This window comes from Schistocerca cancellata, chromosome 2 (assembly GCF_023864275.1).
Source record: "Schistocerca cancellata isolate TAMUIC-IGC-003103 chromosome 2, iqSchCanc2.1, whole genome shotgun sequence".
In the NCBI taxonomy this organism is placed as follows: Eukaryota; Metazoa; Arthropoda; class Insecta; order Orthoptera; family Acrididae; genus Schistocerca; species Schistocerca cancellata.
In genome coordinates, this window is record NC_064627.1 from 221,558,437 (window position 1) to 221,585,069 (window position 26,633).

General features: G+C 43.6%; 1 protein-coding gene and 1 non-coding gene across 2 annotated transcripts in view; both read left to right on the forward strand.

Moving 5' to 3' along the window:
• LOC126161548 (protein Wnt-6-like) overlaps positions 1-26,633 on the forward strand; it is a 651,979-nt gene that overhangs the window by 501,421 nt on the left and 123,925 nt on the right. The gene's annotated exons all lie outside the window — the stretch shown is intronic.
• On the forward strand, positions 3,886-3,960 carry Trnat-ugu (transfer RNA threonine (anticodon UGU)). The gene has a single exon. It is a non-coding gene; the product is annotated as a tRNA-Thr (tRNA).

Consider the following 26,633-nt stretch of genomic DNA (forward strand, 5'->3'; position numbering starts at 1 on the left):
CAGGCACCAGTTATGTGTAGTTAGGATGTGCAACCAAATACTTAGATACAATAAATAATCTACGTGAAAGATAAATTCTGTGGTGTTGATCTTACCCACTTACTCCGATTTCCAATCCTGAATTAATCAAGTTGCTTCATGCTCGACATGGAGTGCTATTTATCTGGCTACTTAAAGAAATTTGCATACATGTAATTAAATTACTAAAGTAATTAAACTAATAATTTTCCTGCTCCGGTTTTTTCTAAATGGTTAGGAAGGGCTTGGGCTGGTAGCGACCCCGAATTTCTGAATTTTTATCATTATTTGTGCGAGAGAAGCAGCTAGAAATGCGAAATAACATATATGGCTAGATGAGAAACGCGGTAAAGATAGTAATACGTTACAACTGTCTATGTTTTACGTAATGAAGCGGGAAGAAGTTTTCTTTTTCAAATAATTTTTACACGGGATGCATTACGGTGCGTTAATGTGAGAAATACTGTAAAATAATCTTGTTCACACTGATTATAAGCTGACTATTAACGGTTCGAGAGCATGATGTACCGCATGACTAGATCGAAAGGCATCGTATCGACGACTGCCGACTATGGCGCACAGTCTGTAATTTGAGCGTACAATCGGTATAATTCGTATAAGATCGTACATCTTCGGTTATGCCACAGTTATTCATTTATTTATTAATATCAATGTTTCCTGGCATTTAAAAATTACTGAAAAATAGTATTTATGACCTGTGGGCTACTCCTAATGTCTGAGTGGCAAAACAGAAGCCAACTTTTGTTACCAAATATTTATTAATGCCATTCTTGATTCACGCCAGAATAAATGTACCTTGCCTACGTATCTGTTTGCTGACGTCATGAGAGACTTCTGCCTCAGAATCTCATCCCCCTGACTCTGAAAGCGCTAGATGGCCAACTGCCTCTGCTAGGCAGCATAAGAACCTACCGCTCGTTCTTTACTCCATACGTACTGCAATGCTGAGACATTCACTTCGCATATGTGGAACAGCGAAACTGGAAACAAAATAAAATGTGCTCTTATCTGCAGATAAGGGGTACCTTACAAGTCGATGCCTTCCATGATTTGAAAGGGGGCAGCAAGGCGATTCGCCGGGGCATGATGCCTGCCTCAGTCAGCTACTGTCCAGTTTCTGTGTTGTTTGGGCCACCTTTGTGTGCCGCTGTGAGCAATAACCTTTTGGGGGGTATCCGATTCCAAATGTTTTTTGCATACACTTTCCTTCGCAATTAGATGGATCTGAATTCCCTGACAGCAGCAATTCGTGTCACGTTTTAAACCGATTGTCTTTGGCAAAGAATAACACTTGGCTCCAGTTGATAATTATGATCTTTTTTCTGTCACTGTTACTACGCTGTGTTACATGTCTTCGAGTGATACACCATTCCCTGTAGACACATTGGGCCTATGCGGTGTGATACACTGAAGAGATAGATAATAGCCAATGAAGAGCGGCGCGTTTTGTCACGAGATCGCTTAGTCAGCACCAGCGTGTTACGGATATGCTCAATAAACTGCAGTGGCAAATGCTACAAGAGAGGCGTTGTGCATCACCTGCGGCGGATCTCTTATCCAACATGCTCTTATGTTTTTCGGGTGCAAGTGTTCGATAAACTTGTAAGTGGGCTGCTTCTGTGTTGGCAGCGCTGTGTACCGCTTTGCATTGGTTCTCTGACTGCACTTTCTTTGGAAGAGACTCTGTGGCTGGTTGGACTCGTTGTTGGAAGTTAATCGCCAGTAGTGTTGGGCAGTTGGAAGTTAGTCGCCAGCAGTGATGGAAGTACTGTTGGGCAGTTGGAGGTGAACAGCCAGCGGTGATGGATGTTAGATGTGAGAAGTTAGCGTTGATGGAGGGTAGAAGTCTGAAGGGTTAGCGTTGGCTAACGATCTGTACATGTTTGACTTGGAGATTGAATATTATTCATGATTATATACCTCTGTACTAGATGTCAATGACGATTTATATTCGTGTCTGAACTGGATGTCACATTATTAAGGTAAAAAAATACATTATTTGGTTTGCAGCAGAATTTTTGCTTTGCTAACCACATGTCTATTAGTAGTTAGTGGCTTTAGTAATCAGAATCTTTTATTTAGCCGGCAGTATTGACGCTCGCTATATTGCAGTAGTTTGCGTAATGAAGATTTTTGTGAGGTAAGTGCTTAATGAAATGTATAGGTTATTGTTAGGATTTCCTTTTAACAGGCCCATTCTGTTGAATTAATTATTTGAAGTCAGGTTATCCTTTTTTTGAGCAGTCAGATTTCGTTGCGCTAGAACTTTGTGGGTCTCAGTCATTCAGCAGTTTAAGTACAGACACACTCATTTAAATAAAGAAGTTTCAAACTGACTGTTCTGAAGGAACCTGTGTGCTTCGAGAAGCAGAATAGTGTTTAACGTCTCGTCGACATCGAGGTCATTAGAGACAAAGCACAAACTCGGATTAGAGAACGATGGAGAAGGAAATTGGCCGTTTCCTTTCAAAGGAACCATCCAGATATTTGTCTTAAGCGATTTGGGGAAATCACAGAAAACCAAAATCTGGATGTCCGGACGCGGATTTGAACCGTCGTCCTGCCGAATGCGAGTCCAGTGTGGTAACCACTGTGTGCTTCGAGATGTTGTTATCGACTCAGGAAGAAGCCACAAAAAATTATGCTTTAGTAGGAATCCCCCTAATTACTCCGATTTTATTAATCATTAATAAGCGCTGACTTGTGTCACTGAAATCTGACTAATCAGAAGAAGTCGAGGGGAAAAATTAGTAACTATCACAATCCCGCAAAACTGACCAAAATCAAAGATTAGTCTTACTGCCACCTAGGAAGTAAACTGTTATACGCGTAACCTGCTCTCAGTTTTATACGAAGGATGTTTCTAATTAAGTTTGAGCCGAAATCACGACAGCGTACTTCGTAACCATTCAACAGAACCAGTCCATCACGTCTAAACTGATAATTACTTCCGCCGAAATTCAAAATCAACATCTTTATATTTTATGGTAACGACATCATCAATGCGCCACTTAAAATTCCTAACTATATCTCGATTTCAATACAATATCCAAGAATAAATTTACAGTGCTGGAACGACGGTACATGGGCAGATCCAACATGTCATCTTTTTCAATATTTTACGTAAGTTCAATCTTCGGCCGCCGCAATGATGTGGTCTTCAATGCCTGTCACGTTCTCGCTCGGTCGTCGGCTATTTACTGTTGGTGGCCAATTGCCGGTCGTAAGACTGACAGCGGTGGCCAGTGAACCATACCGTACTTTCTGAAACACATTTTTCAGAATGATTAAACAAAGAATTTCTCCTATTTTGGACCATGTTTGCACTCTCAGCTGTCTCTTTACCAATCGTCATCTCCAAGCTTGCATGACTAGCAATTGGCTTACAAAGTAAATTACCACGGTCGCAATAATCTGTCCTTTACACTCGGAGAGGTTTACTACTGAAATTCCGCGAGAGTAAGTTCTAGGCAGAGTCGAACAACATATTACTCGACAATTAATTGAAAACCTCAGCTGCCGACAGGTATTGTTGATATACCTCGATGGGGACAGATGAAAATGTGTGCCCTGACCGGGACTCCAACCCGGGATCTCCTGCTCATATGGCAGACGCTCTATCCATCTGAGCCACCGACGACACAGATGAATAGCGCGCCTGCAGGGACTTATCCCTTGCACGCTTCCCGTGAGATCCACATTCCTAACTGCCCACAATCTACAAACGTAATGTACCTAATAGATATTTGCCCATACATTACGTATGTAGAATGTGGAAAGTTGGGAACGTGGGTCTCACGGGAAGTGTGCAAGGGATAAGTCCCTGCAGTCGCGCTACTCATCTGTGTCCTCGGTGGCTCAGATGGATAGAGCGTCTGCCATGTAAGCAGGAGATCCCGGGTTCGAGTCCCGGTCAGGACACACATTTTCAGCTGTTCACATCGAGGTATATCAACAACACCTGTCGGAATCTGAGGGTTTCAATTAATTATCATTTATTCTAGAGAAGCTGCACGGTCATCAATGGTATCTGTTCTTCCGAGAACAATAACTATCTTCATAAACATGTTACTTCTTCATACATATGTCGCGGAAAAGACCGCAACGAGAAAATTCGAGAAATTAGAGCTAATACGGACGTCTACCGACAATCGATCTTCCACACGCCATTCGCCAACAGAACAGTGAAAAGGGGATCAAATAGTGATAGCAGAAGTACACTACGCCCCACTGTCAGGTGGCTTGCGGCGTATAGGCGTACATGTAGAAATCAGGTACCTTGTTTCACCTTCTTTTTCTTGTACCTTCTTTCAAGATGAGCACTTCCAAACACCATACTTCGCCGGCCGGAGTGGCCGTGCGGTTCTAAAAAAATGGTTCAAATGGCTCTGAGCACTATGGGACTTAACTTCTGTGGTCATCAGTCCCCTAGAACTTAGAACTACTTAAACCTAACTAACCTAAGGACAGCACACACATCCATGCCCGAGGCAGGATTCGAACCTGCGAACGTAGCAGTCGCGCGGTACCGGACTGAGCGCCTTAACCGCGAGACCACCGCGGCCGGCGTGCGGTTCTAGGCGCTACAGTCTGGAACCGCGTGACCGCTACGGTCACAGGTTCGAATCCTGCCTCGGGCATTGGATGTGTGTGATGTCCTTAGGTTAGTTAGGTTTAAGTAGTTCTAAGTTCTAGGGGACTGATGATCTTAGATGTTAAGTCCCATAGTGCTCAGAGCCATTTGAACCGTTTTTGAAACACCATACCTCCTTTTTGTCACGTCTTACGTCTACCTTCCTTGCTATCACGTATTCACCATTTCGATCCTACTAATTATGAGGAGGAGTGTCACTGGACCATTTCTCCGTGTGATATTTGTAATATCCTCTCGCCGTAGTATGGCAACGGTTTTCGTTAACATTAGTACGTTAACCGTTCCTGTAAGGGAAATGAAAGGAAAATATTTTCGAACAAGTTAGCAAAAAGTAATTACGTTTCCCATTCGGTCTAACCTTTAAAAGCGGTGGCTCGGTTTCTTTTACAATCACTTGCTGAAGGGGCTGTAATTTAGATATTTTTTCTAAACCAGAAAGGTAAAACAGAGGCCACTACTTCCACCACAACAAGTGGATTTAGTGCTCACTTTCTCACACTGAGCCGTGAACGCTTTCCAGTTTATCAATGGGGAATAATTGAAAATTATTATGGTGCCAGGCTCGCGATATTGAATCTTTATCCTATCATTAAGGGCGCGAGACCTGCACGACCTTATAGCAACCGATATAGTTCTGCATTATTCTACTGTGACACTAGGGCTGATTTTACGTAATGAAAGGGAGAATGTGCAGATTAAAGGACTCATTTATTTAACAGTTGAATATTTAACAATTATACAATCAAATGGGGGTGGGGGGGGAGAAATAATTGAGTTCAGCAAGCTGCCCCAACATACGTTCGTAATAAGCCATGATAGCAGGAGAAAATGAATTTTAGGAACGATCGCAGTACTATCAACTGGAGTTGAATTTACTAAAGGAAGAGGTTGCAGGCATGCAACGACCACCACCAGGAATCAGCCAAAGACTAAGAAAGATGCTACTGGGGGTGAACCGCCAGGTAGCCTCCTGTACTAAAGGAATGAAACCAGCAAGACGCGAAACTATTCATACAGGCGATACTAGATAACTTTTGCTCGCGGTCCGACTACCTTAACGAATCATGAAGGGGCCGCCAGACACACACCACGTGGCCTAGGACAAGGGGCAGAAGTTTTCAAGCTAGGAAGATCTAAATTGTAAGTCAAATTTTGCGCGGGAGAACTGAAAAAGCTACTGCCAAACGAAGCGGAAGAGTGAGCATGAAAGTATACACTTTAGTGCCGCACTGCAAGCTACTGTGACTAAACAACTCATCTCGCACATTATGTCCAACTGTACAAGGAAATCTTACAGTGTTATAACCCGGAAAAATTGCATAAACCATAATTTAAGGAACGCACATCAGTAAAATGACCTATGAGGTTCCCTCTGGGCCGCAGGGCGCGAAGCTACAGTGCACGTCGGCGCTCATGCTTACCGAACTTCATATCCTGGAAGCAGCATCTCCGGTCTCCGGCACTGTCACACTAGAACTGACTTACTGCCCCTTTGTCCACTATCCACCAGCGGAGGGCGGTTGGCGCCTACCCGCGAAAAACGGGCGCCCACCTGAACTGGCCAATGAGAGAGCCGGAATCTCACAGGGAGGCGACCTCGCGACGTTAAAATCGAGCAGAAATAGCAGTTACAAGGTTGGTAAGGCAGGTTGGGGAACTGAGAGCAGGAGAAACTTTTAGTCACTACTGAAGCTTCAAACGACACTACGTGCTACCCAGGCGATCAGAAAAAGGATGGGAAGCGGGAAGCTATCATGACTGCTAGGAAGACTGCTGCCCTCGCCCATAAATAAAGAAAATTCCTAGCGCCAAGCTCCTCTCACAGATCAGTGTGAAACAAACTGTAAACATCGTCAAATAAATTAGGCAACCCATAGAAATTATTAACAGGGCCTGAATTATTATATTACCGAATACCAGACTGCTGGGATTAGAAATATGAAATACGAGCACTGAATGGGAATGAAGCGCACGTCTTTCACCTTAATCATCAAAAGTAAAGTGGTCCCGCAATAAGAAGGACAGGGAGACAAAATTATTTAATTCTTAACTTTACGATGTTGAAAATCACAAAATTGTGAGGTGAAATTCACAAAGACCTCAGTTTTACAATTTGCAAGTGCACAACTTAGCCGGTGGTGTAAGAAGGCGTGTCATATTAAAAATCATGCTCGAAAGGGACCAGTGTACACTTATGTTATCGAACAAAGTTCTGTTCTGTGCATGTGAATGCTCACTCCACAGATACTCTTATTCTATGGCACTGAGCAAAGGTCGATCTCCATTGTTTGCTTCGTTTCGAATCACCTTGGAAGCGAAATTCAACATAGTATTCCCAACTCCTTTGGCTACAAAACACTATTTTTCAATGTAATCTCCGTTCAATGTGACGGTCTTAAGCCACCTTACTGCGAAGGTCTGAATGCCAGCGTAGTGGCACTCTACTGGTCGACATCGGAGCCAACATCTTGCTGCATCAAGAACCTCCCAATCATCCACGTACTGCTTCTCGCGGAGTGAATCCTTCATTGGGCCAAGCAAATCGAAGTCGGAAGGTGCACGATTTGGGCGGTGGGGTGGATTAGGGAGAGCAGTGTAATGAAGCTTTGTGACCTACTCTCAGGTGCGCAGACTTGGGTGCTGCTATTTGGGGAAGGTGAAGTACTTTTACATTTTTGTGGCAACGAACAGGCTGAAGCTGCTTTTCAGTTTCGATGTACGAGGGTCACTCCAAAAGAAATGCACGCTATTTTTTAAAAAAAGCCATTTTTTTTCTTCATATTTGAAAGTTTTACAGTGTGTAGATACATCTTTTAGGAACAATATTTTCATTTCTTCACATAATTTCCATGCCTCTCAACTGCCTTACGCCATCATGGAACTAGCGCCTGTATACCCGCACGGTAAAATTCTGGACCAACCTGTTGAAGCCACTGTTTGGCAGCTTCTACAAGGGAGTCATCATCTTCAAACATTTTTCCACGAAGAGAATCTTTCAGTTTCCGAAAGAGATGATAGTCACATGGAGCCAGGTCAGAACTGTAAGGCGGGTGTTTCAGTGTTGTCCATCCGAGTTTTGTGATCGCTTCCATGGTTTTTTGACTGACATGTGTCGTGCAACAGCAAAACATCCTACTTTTGCCGATGTGGTCGAACACGACACAGTCGAGCTTTAAGTTTCTTCAGTGTCGTCACATATGCATCAGATTTATGGTGGTTCCACTTGGCATGATGTCCACAAGCAAGAGTCCTTCGGAATCGAAAAATACAGTAGCCATAACTTTTCCAGCAGAAGGTGTGGTTTTGATTTTTTTTTCTTGGGTGAGTTTGCATGATACCACTCCATTGGTTGCCTCTTCGTCTCTGGTGAAAAACGGAGGAGCCATGTTTCATCTCCACCATTCTCGTACTGTTCCAAAAGTTCGCTGCATACCGTTTTTCTCGTTTCTTTGTGAGCCACTGTCAACATCCTGGAAACCCACCTGGCACAAACCTTTTTTAACGCAAACACTTTCAGTATTCTGCAAACACTTCCTTCCCCTATCCCAACGTAGCGTGACAATTCGTTCACTGTGATGCGTCTGTCAGCAGTCACAAATTCGTTAACTCTTTGCACATTCTCTGCAGTGTGTGAAGTACGAGGCCTGCCGCTGCGAGGACAACCCTCAATATTGCCGTGCCCGCTTTCATCATGTAACCTGCTTGCCCACCGACTAACTGTACTGCAATCGACAGCAGCATCTCCATACACCTTTTTCAACCTCTTGTGGATATTTCCCACTGTCTCGGTTTCACAGCACAGGAATTCTATCGCAGCAAGTTGCTTCTGACGAACGTCAAGTGTAGCAGCCATCTTGAAGACATGCTGTGACGGTGCCGCTCACGGGAACAGGTTGAGCTAAGTTTGAAAACAAATTGGAATGATGTACCTACACAATGTAAAACTTTCACACGTGCAGAATGAAAACAGTATTTTTACAAAAATAGTGTGAATTTCTTTTGGAGTGACCCTCGTAGTATCGCAGTACACTTCCGATTGATCGTTGCACCATGAGGGAGGACATAAAACAGAATAAGCCCTTCAGAATCCCAGAAGACTGCTGCCATTCATTTAGCGGCTGAGGATGTGGATTTGAACTTTTTACATGAAATGTATTCGTAGTTGTGAATACGAACAACAAACAGCTATAAGAGGAAATGATGACAGTGGAAATTTGTGGGACTGGGACTCAAAGCCGGATTTCCCGCTTTGGCTATGCGTGCACGACTCAGGCCAGACCGAAACTTCCATTTTTAGTCGTTCCTGGGTCACAACCTGTATTTGTACACGCATTATGTAATTTCAGTACAGGGGACGACATTTTAAATGAAAGTTGCTGCCTGATGTCGGCGCATAAATTCTATATAATAGTGCCTGTGTTGTTAACAAGTTCCGTGTAATGGAACACTGCATCGTTCTTCTTAACAAAATAGGCACTGCAATATCGAATTTGAACTTTTTCTTCGAAGTAGAGGTACACCACTGGCCATTAAAATTGCTACACCACGAAGATGACGTGCTACAGACGTGAAATTTAACCGACAGGAAGAAGTGCTGTGATATGCAAATGATAAGCTTTTCAGAGCATTCACACAAGGGCGGCACCGGTGGCGACACCTACAACGTGCTAACATGAGGAAAGTTTCCAACCGATCTCTCACACACAAACAGCAGTTGACCGGTGTTGCCTGGTGAAACGATGCCTCGTGTAAGGAAGAGAAATGCGTACCATCACGTTTCCGACTTTGATAATGGTCGGATTGTAGCCTAACGCGATTGCGGTTTATCGTATCGCGACATTGCTGCTCGCTTTGATCGAGATCCAATGACTCTTAGCAGAATATGGAATCGGTGGGTTCAGGAGGGTAATACGGAACACCTTGCTGGATCCCAACGGCCATGTATCACTAGCAGTCGAGATGATAGGCATCTTATCCGCATGGCTGTAACAGATCGTGCAGCCACGTCTCGATCCCTGAGTCAACAGATGGAGACGTTTGCAAGACAACAACCATCTGCACGAACAGTTCGACGACGTTTGCAGCAGCATGGACTGTCAGCTCGAAGACCATGGCTGCGGTTACCGTTGACGCTGTATCACAGACAGGAGCGCCTACGATGATGTACTCAACGACGAACCTGGGTGCACAAATGGCAAAACGTCATTTTTTCGGATGAATACAGGTTCTGTTTACAGCATCATGATGGTCGCATCTGCGTTTGGTGACGTCGCGTTGAACGCACATTGGAAGCGTGTATTCGTCATAGCCATACTGGTGTATCATTTGGCGTGATGGTATGGTGTGCCATCGGTTACACGTCTCGGTCACCTGTTGTTCGCATTGACGGCACTTTGAACAGTGGATGTTACATTTCAGATGTGTTACGACCCGTGGCTCTACCCTTCATTCGATCCCTGCGAAACGCTGCATTTGAGCAGGATAATGCTCGACCGCATGTTGCAGGTCCTGTACGGGCCTTTCTGGATACAGAAAATGTTCGACTGCTGCCCTGGCCAGCATATTCTCCAGATCTCTCACCAACTGAAAACGTCTGGTCAATGGTGGCCGAGCAACTGGCAAGTCACAATACGCGAGTCACTACTGTTGATGAACTGTGGTATCGTGTTGAATCTGCATGGGCAGCTCTACCTGTACACGCCATCCAAGCTCTGTTTGACTCAATGCCCAGGCGTATCAAGGCCGTTATTTCGGCCACAGGTGGTTGTTCTTGGTACTCATTTCTCAGGATCTATGCTCCCAAATTGCGTGAAAATGTAGGTTGGTTGGTTTTGGGAAAAGAGACCAAACAGCGAGGTCATCGGTCTCATCGGATTAGGGAAGGACAGGGAAGAAAGTCGGCCGTGCCCTTTCAGAGGAACCATCCCGGCATTTGCCTGGAGCGATTTAGGGAAATCACGGAAAACCTAAATCAGGATAGCCGGACGCGGGATTGAACCGTCTTCTTCCCGAATGCGAGTCCAGTGGGCTAACTACTGCGCCACCTCGCTCGGTGCGTGAAAATGTAATCACATGTCAGTTGTAGTATAATATATTTGGCCAATGAATACCCGCTTATCATCTGCATTTCTTCTTGGTGTAGCAATTTCAATGGCCAGTTGTGTTGTTTGGCGCCACTGTGTGAATTACCGTTTTGTTTCAGGTTCGATGTGATGAACCAATGTTTCATCTGCTGCGACGATATTCGACAAAAAATCGTCACGATCAGCCTCATAACGAGGATGCATTTCCTCATAGATGGTCTTCCGATTCTCATTATGGTCTTCAGTTAGGCAGCGAGGAAACCAGATTTCCATATCGCAACTGGTGGACCAGTCTGTCAGCACTACCATCAGAAGTGTCCAGTTAAGCAGCGAGGAGTTTGATTATGATTCATCGAGCACCTCAAATGATAGTGTCCGAACGCAACATTGCAAGCGTCTCATCTGTGTACGGCCGACCGGCACGCGAGTGATCGGACAGGTTTGCGTGATCTTGTTGCTAACGACTCACCGTGCTTTTGTTCACTGCCAGCTCTGATTAGACATTGTGCAAGAACATCTGCGGATGCTTTAGTTTTTCTCCAAAAGAAACTCGACTGCCCTGCTTCCTTTGTACCTTTGTTATAGACGCCATTTTGAAGGTCGCACTGCCATCTATCGCAACTTCTTGAAGCGATAGAGGCTGAAACAGGAATATTCTACGATGTTCCAGAGCAATTTCCGCATTTTTCAACGGTTATCGGCTGAGGAAAAAGAGCGTTGCCTTACTTACTGAACGCCCCTCGTACTCTCAATATGTCCAAGGTTAGCTGTGCAATTGAGAGATCATCAGCAGCGGGTTCCGCTATTGATCACTCGTATTTGTTGCCTTTGATGCACGGCTTGTGTCGAGCCATTCGTTATTGGCGGGCGGGTCGAATTCGGCGGCCAATTAGGCGAGTGGCGCTAAATCGCGACGACACAGGGACAGCAGAGGTCGGCCCACGGAAGACCCGCCACATAAGTAGCAGTCGCAGATGGCGGCGGAGCCAGAGTAGGGGGCCGGCGCCCCCGTGTAGCGCTGTTGCTGCTGGGTGGCAAGGGGGGCCAGAGGAGGGGGCAGACGGGGCATAAATCAGCGGACGATGGCGACGATAGCGCGTGAGTAATGCGCGCGCGGATATCTCAATACCCGGCCTGGGCCGACCTAGCGCCACCTCGGCAGCGCGCCACGGCGTAGCCGCTTCCGGGGGCCCTCCGTCAATTACCGGCCCACACACCTCGCCCCTATCTCGCCCATCGGCTGCGTCGCTCGGTAGTCATCGTTATTTATGATGCGTGTTCACATCTCTCTCTCTCCGCGAGCGGCCAGCCATTCGTAAACATTTTTATTGTGATCCCTTCCGATACCGATGCGTCCCAGCCGAGAGCCAAATACCATTGTCTGTATATCCAGAAGAACCACAAAAGTTTTTTAACTCCACCTCTGCAAACCATCATTTTTTATTATTATTTACGCAGAAAATTACCGAAAGTACGATCGAATCAGCTATTAAGCGAAATTTAGGACTGTGTAAGGTCCATGTGTGTTAAAACACATTTCTTTAATACTAGCTGAGTACCCAGCTTTTCCCGGGTATGTATTTATTCCAGTCTGCTATTAGTCCATCCCCTCGTTCCCCTCTCTCTGTCCATGTCGACTACCCCCTCTCTGTGTGCACCTTCTCCATCCCCCACTCTCCATCTCTGTCTTTGTCCATCTTCTCCTCCCTTCTCTCTTCTCTCTGTAAATCTGCTCCTCCCTCCATCTCTCTCTCAATCTGCTGCTCCCCCATCTGTCCATCTGCTCCTTCCCTGTCTGTCCATCTCCTCCTCTCCCTTCTAATTCCATCTCCTACCCCTCCATCAATCTCCTCCTCCTCTTTCTCTAACTGTTCATCTGCTCCTCCTCTCTCTCCATATCCTCCTCTGCCTCTCACTATTCATCTCTTCCCCTTTCCTTTCTGTGTCTATGTTTTCCTCTTCTCTTTCTCTGTTCATTTCCTCTCACTGTTCATCTCCTCCTCTGCCATCTCACTATCTATTTCTTGCCCTTCCTCTGTCTATCTCCTCCGCTTTCCTTTCGCTATCCAACTCCTCCTATAACCTCTCTCTACCCCTCCATTTCTCCCTCCTCTACTTCTGTCTATTTCCTCCTCTTCCTCCTGTCTATCTCCATGTCCTCCTTCCCCCTTACTGTCCGTCGATCTCCTCATACTCACTTGTCTCTCCACGCTATCAGATTCATCTCAACACGAGGCTAGTGGTTCTTATCCCTACAGTATTTCAAAGCCAGACGATAACTAATATGGGTACCAAATCTGGTAGTTCCATGGGTTAAGTGAACTTTTGACACGTGGTTTTGCCCGCTTCACATTATCAGGTATATTTGATGCATATTTAACATATTTCCCACGTATATGAACACGTATTTTACTTGAATGTCCAGGGAATTTAGCCTTACAAATTCAATTTTACGCAGCTTAATGTCTATTGTATCGTTTCTCCTTAGCTAAGTGCTGAACAATTATATAATTTTGCAGGTGCATCCAGCGGTAGATGTTCCTACTATACGCGAAATATGTTGCGAACAGAGTTAGTAGTAAAGAAGTAATAAATTTAAACGTCATACATGATGCGGAGGTCTCTCAGGCCTCTTGGTGTTTATTACGTCGTATCTCCTGAACAATGTGTCGTGCGATGGTATATTTCTCTAGCTACATTCGTCAGCATATGTGGATACCGTCTGCGAAATGTGTTGCGAATAGAATTAATAGGAAAGAAGTGGTGATAATGTGAAATATTAAGCATGAAGTTTCATCGGATCTCAGTACTTGACTTCATATCTCTTGAACTATCAGTCATACAATGATACATTTTCGTAGGTTTATTCAACAGAAGATACGGATACGTATGCGAAAAATGTTGCGAATAGAGTTAGTAGTAACGAAGTAATAAGTTTAAACATCTTGAATCACGTGGTAGTTTTTCATGCACCTCAGTACTTATGACGTCATATCTCCTGAACCAAGTGCCGTACGAGGCTGTAGTTTTTCTGGTACATTTAGTGGTATATTTGAATATTGTCTGTGAAATGTATCACGAATACACTTTGTAGTAAAAAAGTAATAAACTAAAACGTCATGTTTCATGCCGAAGTATTACTGCATGAACAGCGAAAATGTAGTAAGCCACAAACGTTTTCCCTTTCATCATTCAGCGAGAAAAAGTTTGGTAAATGTTTGAAATTAAGTGTAGAGTTTGTTGCAAGTCTCTAAGTGCTCGGAGTCTCAGATACTGGATTACTAAAGTAAAAGTAGTCTCATGTCGCGGGCTTTTCAGGCCCACCCTTTTGATAGGTGGGTGGTTCTTACCCCCACAGTGATTCTTTCCAGACAGTAAATGATGTGTGTAACAAGTGTGACTGAAATCGATCCTGTGGTTTAGGGAGATATTGGGAACATACATACATATATGCATACATACATTTTTATAATTTGTATGTATATTTACTAGAGTGAACTAACACACATTACTATACATAAATTGAAAATTACGATAATCATTGAAAACTTAAACAGGAGTCATTGATTATAATAATTTAACTTCTGCTTATATCGTCCAGCTGAGCGAAGCAGGATATTTCTAAGTATTATAATCAATGACTTAGATACAAAAGAATAATTAAGCTATTAGAATCTACATATAACGCGTGAAAACCATTTCCACCCTACACCACAGCAATGTGAAAAATTACTGTGCACGATATTTAGTGAGCAGCAATCGTCGAAACAGCGCTCATTGACCTGACATGTCTGCATTTGTTACCTGATTGCATGCAAAGAGAATTTACTTATTACTCATGCTTTGTGACTGCAAGTCAATATGTGATTTTCGATTCGTCAGAATTTTCATGGACCGGATGCGAATCTGCAAAATACAAGATGGCAGCTGTGCAACGTGGGATTGTGTTATGCAAAAGTAACAAATTGTGATTTGGTTTCGATAGAAATAATTCATGAAGGAGTTAGTTGATAAGCATATATATTGTTACCAAACACGTCTAATTGACTCAGAATCCCATGTGGGTCCTTAAAGCAGCAGATAAGCAATTCAGTTTCACATTGTGTACAAGACTTTTTAAAAATCAATAACTCTTTCACAATTTAGGAAATGACGGTAACTTTGAAAGTTCTGCTTGACAAATTGAAAAGATAATGTACAGTAAAGCGCTGTGATTATGTTTCTTTCAGTAAGTTCGAGCAACTTCCGCATTTCTGTCTTACCAAGCGGAAGGATACTATCGCATACCTAATCGGGGATTAATCTCCAAAAAGCATTGTCGAAATAAGTTAACCACTGTACCTAAGCTTCACCACGGCAAGTAACTGAAGGGATTTCACCCGATTCTTTCATCAGTGTAGAATACCCAAACCAGCGAGGATGGCCACAGAGAAAAACAGTCTTGCTCCTAAACCGGAACACAGAGCAGGAATCCTTCAAATATAGCACCAGAACACAGAATGGCGAACGCTATTTCAGACGAAGACGGCCTAGAAGGCGTCCTAGTGATCAAAGGACAGACTGATTTCTCAAAAATGCAAAATCGCCTCAGCGACCATGCAAAGAGGATACTCAAGAGCTTATATTGATCGATCGATCTAGGCTGAGTATAGCCGATAAGCGTTAAGCATTTCCAAGATAAAGCTCGCAATAATAATAATAATAAAAATTCAAATAGAGGAAATGAAACTGCCGAATGAAGAGGTAACTTTCTGCTGGATTGAGTGAGGACTTCCTTGTAGTGGGCACTCAGCCCTCTACCTTGGATGGGGATTAATCCAAAAATATAGAAGTAAGTGCAAGCATGGTCGACGGAAGTGTGTTGGGCCCCTTACTCATCATTCTGTATATCAATCACCTTGCAAACGATATGAATAGTGCCTCTAGAATTCCCACCCACGATGTGGTTATAAAGAGTAAAGCACCATCAGTAAAGCAGCATAAACATTCAGTCGATCATGATAGATTGCCAAGTTGTGCAAAGACTGGAAGCTTGCTTTAAATGATTAGAAACGTAAAGTTTTGCACTTCATGAAAGGAGAGAAACGTAGCATCCAATACTGTAGTATCAATAAGTCACAATCAGAATAGGAAAAATGATACGAGGGTAGCCTTAAAGTGCTGTAGTCCCATCTCTTTATCTGAGTAGTATTTTTGTTCCCCTGAGAAAAAGTTTTCAACTTGGAGAAGGGATCGAAGTATGATGGAGCAAAATCAGACGAATAAGATTGGTGTGGCAACAATTTGTATTTTAGTTCATGTAGTTTTGCCATGGCAACGACACTTATGTGTGGTCGTATATTATCTTGACGAAACATGGAACTCTTCCTTGCCAAAACTGGCCTCATTTGGCGCATGTAGTTGGTCCAGAAAGCTGGCGTACTGTTGTCCCGTAATTGTTTGACCAGTGTGAAGGTAACCTATCAGTAGAATCCCTTTCGCATCCCAGAAAATTGACGCCATAGCCCTTCCGGCCGACCGTATTCTTTGATGTTGGTGAGACAACAGTTTTGACTGCTTTAACTGCTGTTTTGTCTCTGGGGTGAAATAGTGTAACCAACTTTCATATATATATATATATATATATATATATATATATATATATATATATATATATATATATATATATACACTCTTACACAGTAACGTGTAAAAACCTGAATCGGAAAGGTTCATTTTGAGACTTTCGGTAACAATGTTTCCCCTTTTTTATATATTGCATAGTACATGTATTAAAAATATACACGTATTAAAAAAAGTTATGTACCAAAAAACACGGCAGTAATTGAATTCAACGCTGTTAAAATTTCAGTGCAATCGGTCAAAAACTTTCGGAGATTTACGATTTTGAACAAATGAACATTTCCATTATTCTTTATTTAAACTACTTTCCCTACGTATCTTTCCTGTAGAAATCGTGAAGGCAAGATTAAAGCGATTATAGTGCGCAACGAGAAGTTTAAAGAATCATTCTCCTGACGCACTGGGCCTGAATGGAGCGGGAGGAAGCCTTAATCACTGTTACAGTGGGAAGTAGGTGGTTCGATATCTATGAGTCATTTCCAGTTGGTTCCGTTTATTTCTGTAAAACATTCTGAATGACCAAAACTAAAGGAGGACAGCGGATGTCATGTTGGTCGTCGACTGTTGAAGTCCACGCGGTGCATCTGTCTCCATACAGCTCTGGTGGAAACGGGGTCCTGACGCCTCACATTCAAACTGTTGGCTATATGACGCACAGTGAACCATCGACCGCCCCTTACGGATGTGCGGAGGCGGCATGACGTCAGCTCGTCGGTCGCCTTAGGTCGTCCTTTGAGGAGGTCTAGGCCTGTGGAAACAATATCTCTGCGATACCGAGGATCCACCTAGGACAGCGATCAGAAAACTCAATAGTCAACAGAGCCAAATATCAGTAGCATAGCGACTGAAATTTCCTAGGGAGGCACTTTTTAAAATTAAACTACATAGGTACGCACATTGTTATCAGCTTAATTACAGTACTCCTGATCAGTCCTTTGCTGAAAACGTCCTCAGCATGACTGAGGTACGCTCGCTGACGTCGACATCTTCCAACGTCCCATACCTATGTCTTAAATAGTTAATTGATTCGCATAACTCCTTTCGTTCCTTCTCTCTGTATGTCTAAACTATCTCAACATAGCTTTCTCAATACTCGACAATACCTCTTCTCTGACTCGACAACGCTCACTAATATTAAAAAGTTTCTCGTGATAACTGTACGCAATTCACCTGCACGCCTCTGGTCCGGCACTGGTACTTTTAAGTTTGGATCGTGTACTACGAGACTACTCATTGACCTCTTATTTCCGTTCCACAAGACTCGTCATCTACTATTGATAAAGATGAAACTAGTTTAAGTCCTTCGACTTGCTGGTCGGCTGTATCCAAAAACGCTGTTCTATTTGCGACTCTAGTCTTTCGCACGAGGGCCCAGAAGTTTCAGTAGCATTGTACGTCCGCGCCCGCACGTGGTATTTTGTGGAAGAGTCACATTACAGGGGCCAAAGAGTTGCTTGTGGTTGCCAACCATGGTTTCTCGACCGTTGACCTAAAAGACGTGAATTGTCGAATAATCTCCCATACATTACAATCCGTGCGTATTGCATCGCCGCGCTGGATTAGCCGAGCGGTCTAAGGGGCTGCAGTCATGGACTGTGCGGCTGGTCCCGGCGGAGGTTCGATCCTCCCTCAGGCATGGGTGTGTGTGTTTGTCCTTAGGATAATTTAGGTTAAGTAGTGTGTAAGCTTGGGGACTGATGACCTCAGCACTTAAGTCCCATAAGATTTCACACACATTTGAACATTTCCGAATTGCATCGGTTATCGTCCCACGTATAGACTCCTTTTACTTCTGATCTGATGTTCACAACATGCCTGTCTGTAAAATATTGCTCACGTATCGTGCATAGAGTGACAATACACGCCGCATCTAATTCCAACATTCGGGCGTTACACACGGCACTTCTTCGAACGGCACAAACCTTCCCGTGAATTTTGGCCACTCAGAGTACTATAATGACACATTTTCTTCCTGAAACTGCATTGTTTTTGAAGTACTGTGAAGAAATGGTTCGTTTCCTCAGAGATTAGTTTTATTTACCTACGTTTTCCCGGATTAACAGTAGTGTGAGATTCAAGTAGCAAACAAAAGTTAGGAAACCTTATGTAGGAACATTCGTCGAGACATGTTATTGTCGCTACGGTACTAGTTTGGGGGTGCAGGGAACGCGGGTGGATACATTTAATTTGTGTATTGGTGTGTGTGTGTGTGTGTGTGTGTGTGTGTGTGTGTGTGTGTGTGTGCACGTGCGCGTATGCGTGCATGCGTGTGTGAGTGCTTGTGTATGAAGCAAACGCAGTAAGGTAGTAACATGAGCTTCAAATTCAAACACGGTGAATCACAATTTATGTCTCTGACGTCCATTATTTTTTCCTGAATGATTCCGAAAAAAATTAGTTTTGCGCAACGCTATCGACCACTTGATTTGAAACAAGGATGACAAAAGTTCATTCGGTGAAGGATGAGGAAGGAAGTCGATCGCAATATTGTTGAAGGAATCATCCCATAATTCCCCCGAAATAATTTAGGGAAACGCGGGAAATGTCACACCGTTTCACTGAACGGAGACCGAAACCCCATTCTGCAACATAAAGAAAGTGTAGAAAATCAGTTATTTTATAAGCAGACTATTACTTCAGAGATGATAAGCTTTCAAGTCATAAAATATATAACAGTAAGGTATCCTTTAGTATACGAAGCAGTCAAGACTGAAACGTGGCACCGACTCGCAGTCATGAACACCGTCAGAATCCTCGCACTCTCACGGCAGTGTGCGGGGCGTGAAACAAATTTCTCGATCCATTGGTCCGCAGATTTACTCAGAAACAGTTATGGTCGCATTCCGATTTATTTTCTGCTCTGCTACAGTCTCAAAGCATTCTAAATAAATGACGCCACCCCCGATTTGACTCATGGCACAAGATTAAACTTCTCACAGCATCAAAGACAATAATTACAAACCCTGTAGTTATAAAACTACTTTCCGGATGCTTCCTAGATCTTGAAGAGACCGTCAATTTGCTAGATACCCAGGCGTCGCTGGAAAACGTTCATTTGGAGGTACACAGTTTTTCGTAACGGTACCTTGTTTCGATATCAATAGCGCAGTTAAGCACAGAATCTAGTTAAACGTGGCTTTGCTCATCCGCAAAGAAATATCAGATTGAGCAGGAAGATTCTCACGCAGCTCGCATAACAATATGTCCATAGCGATCTGTCTCCTTGCACCACATTTTAGCCCACAGTTGTATATCTCTATGATAGTGTGTTGAAATACACATATAATGCGGCCCAAACAACTAGACATGATTTTAACTTTCGTGAGGACATGATGTTCGAAATTACAAACGTAGAACACAACTGAAAACGTCCTGTGTTAGGTTGGTGCAAGAACAGAAGTACACTGAAGTGCAAGTTTTGGGGCACCGATGTCACATACGAGGTAATGAGACTGATTTTCTTTGCAAGATGTGGCAACCCTGCAGGCTTGTGTAGGCACAATATCTTTGACCTTGGTCTATGAGCTGCTTTTAGTCCAAGCGGCACATCGATGCAACTGCTCAGTCGTGAGTTGTGCTGTAATAAGTTAACACGTGTTTGTTTCTCTCGTCACGGAAATGGAACCGCATTATATTGCAGAGCTGCATCAAACCAGTCTCAGGACTGAGACCACAACAACAACAATGTTGCGCAACGGTATGCCATTTCGTTTTACGTTAAATTGGGTGAAAACGCGACGACAACTTACGGTAAGCTTCAGAAGGCTTTTGGAGAGGAGGTTATAGGAAGAGCTCAAGTTTTCCGTTGTCATAAAATGTTTATTGAAGGCAGAACGAATGTTGAAGATGAAGACCGCAGTGGACGACCTTCAACCTCACGGACGGATGTTTTCTTGGCCAGGGTGCATGAACTCGTACGATCTGATCGAAGATTATCTGTGAAAATGATTGCAGAAGAATTGAACATCAATCGAGAAGCGGTTCGTCTAATAATAACTGAAGATCTTGGTATGAGAAAGATATGTGTAAAAATGGTCCCCATACTGCTCTGTCAGTACAGCAATTTTTAACCTGAAAACAAATTTCAATACTACCACAGCCACCTTACTCACCAGATATCGCTTCGTGCGACTTTTTTCTATTTCCAAGAGTCAAAACGGCGGCCATGGGACACCATTTTCAAACAACACAAGATGTCCAAAAATCTGTGAATGGGGTCTTGGACGATATTACAGAAGATACGTTGAACTTTACTAAAACGGTAAGCAACATCTTTTTTTCACATCAGTCTCATTACTTTATTTTCGCACTTGGTATACAGGTAGCGAAGTACCGAGTACGCAACGCACAAAAGGGCAGCACATTGGCATCACTGTCATTTGTACTCAGGTGGTTACTGTGAATAGGTTTCCAACGTGATTATGGCCGCACGTCGGGAACTAACAGACTTCGAACTCGGAATGCTGAGTGTGGCTAGACACATGAGACATTCCATTTCGCAAGTTGTTAGGAAGTTCAATATTCCGAGATCCACAGTGTCAAGAGCGTGCTAAGAACACCACATTTCAGCCACTACATCTCACCAATGACAACGAAGTGCCTAATAGCCTTCATTTAACGACCGAGAGCAGCGGCGTTTGGGTTGAGTTCTCATTTCTCACAGACTAACAACACTGCGTGAAATAAGCACAGAAATCAATGTGAAAAGTACGACGAACGTATCCGCTAGGATAGTCCGGTGAAATTTGGCATTAATGGGCTATAGCAGCAGACGATACACGCGAGTGCCTTTGCTAACAGCAGGACATCCCCTGCATCGCCTCTCCCTGGGCTCTTGATTGGACTCTGGACGGCTGGAAAACTATGGCCTTGTCCAATGTGTCCCGATTTCAGTTGGTAAGAGCTGCTGGTACAATTCGATTGTGACGAAGGTCATATGAAGCCATGGATCCATGTTGTCAATAAGGCGCTGTGCAAGCTGGCGGTAGCTCAATAATGGAGTGGGCTATGTCTACATGGAATAGTCTGGGTTCTCTGGTCCAACTGAGCCGATCATCTACTGGAAATGGTTTTGTTCAGCTTCCTGGAGACCATCTGCAATCATTCATCGACTTGATGTTTTCAAACAACGATGGAATTTTTATGGATGACAACTGGGCAACAATTGTTCACAATTAATTTGAACATTCTGGACAATTCGGTCGAACGATTTGGTCACCCAGATCGCCCGACGTAATCGAGTGTTAGTTCGTGCACAGTGGCCTGCACCGGCAACACTTTCGCAATCATACAAGCATCATGGCTCGGTATTTCTGCAGGAAACTCGCAACGACTTGTGTGGTCCTTGCCACATCTGGTTGTTGCACTACGCCAGGAGGTCTGACATGATATTAAGAGTATCCCATGAATTTTATCACCTCAGCTTATAGAGAGTAATAGGAGTCCTATAACATTTTCCTGGAACCCTCCTGACTATATCGTTGTCTAAATGCAAGAATGACACAAGTAATCTTAATAGCGCATCAGAAATTACGAGGTGCATTCAAGTTCTAAGGCCTCCGATTTTTTTTCTAATTAACTACAACCCGAAATCGATGAAACTGGCGCTACTTCTCGACGTAATCGCCCTGCAGACGTACACATTTATCACAACGCTGACGCCATGATTCCATGGCAGCGGCGAAGGCTTCTTTAGGAGTCTATTTTGACCACTGGAAAATCGCTGAGGCAATAGCAGCACGGCTGGTGAATGTGCGGCCACGGAGAGTGTCTTTCATTGTTGGAAAAAGCCAAAAGTCACTAGGTGCCAGGTCAGGTGAGTAGGGAGCACGAGGAATCACTTCAAAGTTGTTATCACGAAGAAACTGTTGCGTAACGTTAGCTCGATGTGCGGGTGCGTTGTCTTGGTGAAACAGCACACGTGCAGCCCTTCCCGGAGGTTTTTGTTGCAGTGCAGGAAGGAATTTGTTCTTCAAAACATTTTCGTAGGATGCACCTGGTACCGTAGTGCCCTTTGGAACGCAATGGTAAGGATTACGCCCTCGCTATCCCAGAACATGGACACCATCATTTTTTCAGCACTGGCGGTTACCCGAAACTTTTTTGGTGGCGGTGAATCTGTGTGCTTCCATTGAGCTGACTGGTGCTTTGTTTCTGGATTGAAAAATGGCATCCACATCTCATCCATTGTCACAACCGACGAAAAGAAAGTCCCATTCATGCTGTCGTTGCGCGTCAACATTGCTTGGCAACATGCCACACGGGCAGCCATGTGGTCGTCCGTCAGCATTCGTGGCACCCACCTGAATGACACTTTTCGCATTTTCAGGTCGTCATGCAGGATTGTGTGCACAGAACCCACAGAAATGCCAACTCTGGAGGTGATCTGTTCAACAGTCATTCGGCGATCCCCCAAAACAATTCTCTCCACTTTCTCGATCATGTCGTCAGACCGGCTTGTGCGAGCCTGAGGTTGTTTCGGTTTGTTGTCACACGATGCACTGCCTTCATTAAACTGTCGCACCCACGAACGCACTTTCGACACATCCGTAACTCCATCACCACATGTCTCCTTCAACTGTCGATGAATTTCAATTGGTTTCACAGCACGCAAATTCTGAAAACGAATGATTGCACGCTGTTCAAGTAAGGAAAACGTCGCCATTTTAAGTATTTAAAACAGTTCTCATTCTCGCCGCTGGCGGTAAAATTCGATCTGCCGTACGGTGCTGCCATCTCTGGGACGTATTGACAATGAACGCGGCCTCATTTTAAAACAATGCGCATGTTTCTATCTCTTTCCAGTCTGGAGAAAAAAAATCGGAGGCCTTAGAACTTGAATGCACCTCGTAATAAGTTCATATTTCCGCGAACGGTTGCCTCCTATTCTGCTCGGCAGTATTCCAATACCATATCACAAAACAGTTAAGAACTTGGGTGTAACTCTGGATGAGCATCTCAACTGGGCGGAGTATACAGTCGCAGTGTGCCGGAAGACGTCCGCTTGTCTCTATGCTCTCAAAAAGTTTCGGAACGTATTTCCACAGGACTTGAAACGCCAGCTCGTGCAAGCACTCGTTCTACCGAACCTCCACTATTGTGATGTAATTCAACAAGGCATGAGTAGTGAAAACAACCGACAGCTAGAACTAACTATGAATGCCTGTGTGCTTTACACCTGCAACATTCGCCGATATGATCGTGTTAGTGCTTCATACTCCCAGCTAGGGTGGCTGCGGCCGGACAAATTGCGTGACTACCACACTTACGTCTACTTCACGGACTCCTCGTCGCGCAAGCACCCCAGTATCATGCTTAAGAGATTAAACACCTTTCATGCCATCATAATCGAAACACTAGGTCACTCTTATTTGGTATCCTAACTGTACCCACTCACAAAACAAAAACTTTTGCAAACTCCTTCTCAGTTGTCGCCGTCCACCTCTGGAACAAACTGCCCCTTACTTTGCGCAAAATTCAATCCCCTGCTGTTTTTAAGAAGAAGTTGAAGCATTTCCTACTATCATCCTCATAACGTTTTCCATAAAATTAATGTACAAGGTCAATCCTGTTCTTTGTCAAATAGCTAAGCTAGTGTCTCCTATCTTGCTCCTTTCTCTTCTTCCTCTCCATCTATCTTTATTAACCTCGTAATCTTCTTTTCCTTTATATTTCCTTAATTATGTTCCATCATGTCTCTATTCTTCTCCTCCCTTCACCATCAGTCTCCCTCATACTCCCTGCTGCTAGCACTCCTATCTAAAATCTGTCTCTTTCGTAATGTCTAATTATAACAGTACTTATCATCTACGAATTTAACTCTATATGTATGTATTTTTCCAAGTGTGCCTTTGTAACTGTTTATTTCACTTTTTGTACTAGATATAGTTTAACATGCCTACTAAAACATATGAATGTAAAATAAGTACAATGCCTGGTTATATGTAAGAGAGGGCCTCATAGTCCTAATCTTGCCTGGTTAAATAAATTAATAAATAAATATACCGTTGTCTACGACGAACTCTCGGATAAATTCTAGTGTTCGATACCATCCGTCGGCTTTGACCAATGACGTCATACGTAAGGCAAAGATGCTGCAATGGACAATCTATGAATGGAACGGATTATACTCGTAAACAAATGAATGTAGTATGCCATAAAATAATACATACAATTATTTACGCGCGAATTTCATTTAAACGAGTTGAAGATGACTGAAATAAGTAAGAACACGAGAGCAATTACGACTGCGTATATTATGTAATACAATAGAACAGCGTTGGGTAGAACCTGTTCCCAACGATGTGGAAGGCGTAGTATACCGTTAGCAGAGCCTCTTCTATCATATTTTCCACACGTACTGCAAAAACGATCTAAATAATGAATCGTCGAATAGTTGGAATCGGTAACTACAAGCAACCTATGTAGGAGGTCATTTCTAGTTACCGATTCCAATATTACTGTTTGTTGCGCAAAAAACTTATAACATATCAGAAACGTGCGTAAAAAATGATCTTGTTAGTGAACTACAGAAAACGACTAGACTTTCAAAAAATGAAAATCTCTACACACATTACTGCACATGCAAAGAAATAAAATGCAAAAAAGACCAAACCTTGCAACCGATAACTATACTACACGAAAGTCACACCGGCTGCAGTAGCTCCAAATAACACTCAGTAGAATAGATACACCAGGAGTGACAGTAAAAATAAGACAAGTGTAACAAAAACATCAAAAAGGAAAACATAATAGTGGCTACATAAAAAGAATCTTACCGCATATGAACTTCCAAAGGAGTCAGAGATCGAGGTTGACAAGAACGAAATAAGAACATAACGAGAAATAATAATGTTAGAAGGTCAAACTGTAGAGAAAGAAGCAAAATCCAGACTAACTAATGAAAATATAATAAGAAACACAAACTCCAGGCACGAATGAGGTACCGTTCATAACAGCTCTTCCCGCCCTCAATCATATGCAAAATTTTAAAATAATAAAAAAATGAAACCACGAGTCAATCACATAAACCCTCTGACAAAGACACAGCAATACCGCTCGGCCAACAATTGTAACCAGAAAATATTAAAAAGACAGAAAAACCTCCCTCCAGAGAAACCAAAAAAGTAGCACTCGCACAATACAATAACATAAAAAAAACGCAACGTAAAACAAGAAAAAAGTATCAGACCCACCAACACCTAACTAACAAAACGAGGCCTATACATTTTGCTGACTACTTTCATAAATGCAAGAAATAAACAATAACCTTTACGAATACTCTTCCTGCAACAGTATTCATCTAAATGGCCTTGAAACACTGAAATCCTTCTCTTTCCCAGCAATGACGCCCAATGACTGCAAAAATTTTATAGTTGATTTACGGTCACTCTTTTTCTGAAGCAGAATTTTCGCAGTAAAAACAACTGACTCAACCATAACGAACAACGTGAGAAATCAAGACCTTATAAATCACGACTACTTATAAATCACGACTACTTTCATTAACAAAAGATGCCGAAAACAAATTACGATATGAAAACAAAACAATCTACATCGAATTTTTAATATACGAACGTAACAAGGAAATCCAGAGAAAACATTTAACGTTCATCGACAGCAATCTGCGGCACAAACAAAATAACATCACACATTACGTCATTGGTCAAAGCCGACGGGTGGTATGGGACGCTAGAATTGACCCGAACTCTCACCGTCGAGGACAACATACTGGTTCCATTACTTAAAAATCTTCGAGCTACTCACATATATGGCAACCTGTTCCGTATACTCGAACCTTCGTCAGAAGTCTGCAGTGGTGCACGGTGTCGAACGCTTTCCGCGAACTAGGAAAAGCGGTGTTTTGTAGTCCTCTTGGCAGCGGAGGTGGCGGCGCCGACCTACGGCAGCAACGCGCGTCTCGGCGTCGCCTAGCAACCGCACCTCAGCCAGGGGGCGGCGTGGCGGCGCTCGCTGCTCGCTGTTGGCTGCTCGCCGCGGCCAGATTTATTGCCGTCGACCGGCCCTCCATTCATTACTGCTGTCGCGGCCGCCGCCAGGGAAGCCGGGCCCGGCACAATCGGCTCCATTTACAGCCGCGACGACACGGCCCGACCCCCGACCCCCGACCCACGACCCGCGACCCTATACCTCAAGGTCGCCGCTCCTCCAGTCAGCACCCCTGTACCGGCCGCTTTGTCACGGCGGCCCGCTCCTGCTGACTCAAACGGGCTGCG